The sequence below is a fragment of the Solanum dulcamara genome, chromosome 5, assembly GCF_947179165.1.
Source record: "Solanum dulcamara chromosome 5, daSolDulc1.2, whole genome shotgun sequence".
In the NCBI taxonomy this organism is placed as follows: domain Eukaryota; kingdom Viridiplantae; phylum Streptophyta; class Magnoliopsida; order Solanales; family Solanaceae; genus Solanum; species Solanum dulcamara.
In genome coordinates, this window is record NC_077241.1 from 57,023,952 (window position 1) to 57,027,092 (window position 3,141).

Here is a 3,141-nt window from a genome sequence, read left to right on the forward strand (position 1 = left end):
CTGCTTTACATATTTCATTGTACTGGCACGCACTCATAGTCTGGTTTGTCACACTTGCTTTTGCTTCTCTTACTTACCCTCAAGTTTCCTCATATTTCACTATAGAGGAGATTTCTCGTCCTTTCCTTTTTTTGTTACGTATATATCACAATATCAATTCAGTCGGTACCTTAATATATCATTCTATCCAGATCTATCAATCTTCCTTAAATCATCTTCTTAGGGTCACAAGTCTTTTCCAACTTTGGTTTACCATATCAATATCGACCTACTAGTTTCTATTGCCATCAATTCAGCAATTAACTTATTTCTTGAGGTCAGCGCCATACTTGTGGTTTATCTAAATTGCATCATTATTGTGGACACGACCTTTCAAGATATACTACAGCCCTGTATCCTATTCTCTTTCTATTTCTTGGAAAATTTGGGCAGAGTTTCCTCTGTATTTCTTACTATCTCAAACCTGCACGCAGAAAATACCAACAGAGCCTCACAAGGCTAGCACGCATAAAGATACATATATACGTATCATATCACATCATATTGCAGCCTCACATGGCACTCAATATCAACAATAGTATAAAATGATGGACTTACCTCATATGTCCAACTCGAACTACGCCTGTTAGTCTTTCCGTCCACTTTTTCTTTCAATTTTCAACTTTATCTACTTTTTCCTTTTAATTTCCAACTTTACATGTCAATTGTATTTCCATACCTTACTTGGCACAACTCTCTCGTGCCTTGGCTTACCTGTGTGCTTTGTAACTTCCCATATCGTCAGTTATTTTCTTCTATCGACGTTGTCCTTCATATGAAATCAGAGGTTAGTATAAGGAATTCTACTTCCTATGACTCGATTCTATCGCACGACCTTAGATATGAAATAAAGGAAACATCTTAAATGTCCTGTTGCCTCCTGTTTATAGATGTGATGTGCAAGACATCGATAATCAAGACTCTACTAGATACGGTTTATAGACACTCCAAGGATGAACTGCTCTGATACCACTTCTGTCATAACCCAACCCCGTAGGTCGTGACTGGGGTCGAACTTGGGCCCCCGTATACGTATCTAGCGGATGTAAAGATCAATATAAGAACTATACATAAGAACCCCAATGGGTCATAGTATTTTCATGTCTGTTGCCTCTTTTATTTGTATCTTATCATGAAAGGGCATGCCAGCCGACAAGGCTACCATAGTATCTTAATATTTACAATACATCATGTAGATATAACTGAATAGAACTTACATATATAACCCACACATATGTCTATAGACATCTAAGAACATTAATAGTAACATATGGCGGGATAGGGCCCCCGCCATACCCCTGAATAAACAAATATATATATATATAGGAGGTTTGGTACTATAACTCAGCTCCGAATCAATGGAGCTTCTTCTAAACTGGCTGAGTGGAATCCTAAGCTGGCGGACTCCCAAAACCTATGTCTGTACCTGTAGGCATGAAACGCAGCCCCTCGAAGAAAGGGGGGTCAGTACAACATATGTACTGAGTATATAAGCATAACATAACTCAGATAATAACTGAAATATGGATGCAGGAAATCAAGTATAGCATTTAGTAGGATACTGTACCTGCACCTCATAAAATAAATTCATGTATACCAGTGTCACGTACCGTATTTGGCCCGCTCGGGGACTCAGTATTACAAATACATCATCTATCACGATAGGTATATGCATATTGTTAGTGTTGTGGAACATACAACCCGATCCATATATATCAAGTTAGTGCCGAGGAGAATTCGGCCCAATCCATATATATAATAGGTTAGTGCCGAGGAACGTACGACCCGATCTATATACATAATAGGTTAGTATCGAGGAACGTATGGCCCGATCCCTATACATAACAGGTTAGTGCCGAGGAACGTCCGGCCCGATCCCTATATAATATAATAATGCATATACGTGCACATAAAACTTGGTAGGATAACAAACATTTCCCGAATATCATCATAAGGTGTGTCAAGGAGTCTCTAGGTATAAGAGCTTACACCTCCAATCATTATTCAGCATATAGAAGGCTCAAGGGTCATAGTTCAACTATTTCATGGTCCTTATCATTTAAAAGTGAGTCCAAGTCATGAGTCACATCCAGAACATTAAGCTATTTCAATAAAAGGAAGAGATAGGCTTTACGTGTATTACTTTTTATCACGTAGAAGGCTTACAAGACCATAACTCAACCATCGCGGGAGTTCTAACATCAAGAAGTGACTAAGATTAATGAGTCATGCTTGGGGTTCTAAGAATGGAACTACCTCCACATCACACATACCAACCACATATGGCTAAGATATGCCACAAGAAAAGAAGAGTTAAGCTTTATATACACTACTTTTCAGCATATAGAAGACTTGAAAAATGAGAGCTTAATTACTTTAAGAGTCTTAATATTTAGAAGTGAGCACGAATTATGAATCATGAATCATGTTCAGAGCTCATGAATAGAGTTACCCCATGCTTCATACACATACCATTTGTCACTTAAATCTAAGACATTCCCAAAAGAAAGAAAAAATAGGCTTTACATACCTCTTACGGATTAATCTTTACTGCGTTCACCTCGTCGTCCTCTAAACCTATTTAACATGAAAGCAATATGAATATCAACAACCCTAGACTTTTTAGCGTCTTAAGTTATATATGAGTATTCATAGAACTCATTTCCTCGCTCGCTTCCTCAACTAGTTCTTTAGTTAGCTAGAAAGTTAATGGAAATCGGGCAGCACCTCCCCTATAACATGCCCTATCCGAATTTCCAATTACATTCCTAAGAAATACAGCCAACCAACAACAATAACCTGCAGCATATATACAAGCAATTCACTTCAACATTACATAATAAAAACTCCAAGCAACTCGCTCAAAGCTACGATATCAAAATAGGGTTTTTAGTTTCTAGTTCGTAAAACCTTTAACCGTACAAAACGGAGGGTCGTGTGGCTTTAACCAGAAGCTTCCCCACCTATTTTAGAACACTTTTAGGCCCTGCAACACATCACTACGCACCTGCAGCCACACACCACAAGCTCAACACCTTGCTTCGACTATAATTTAACAATAGCAACTCTAATTTGGTTTGTTTCGAATGTCAAGCATATTTA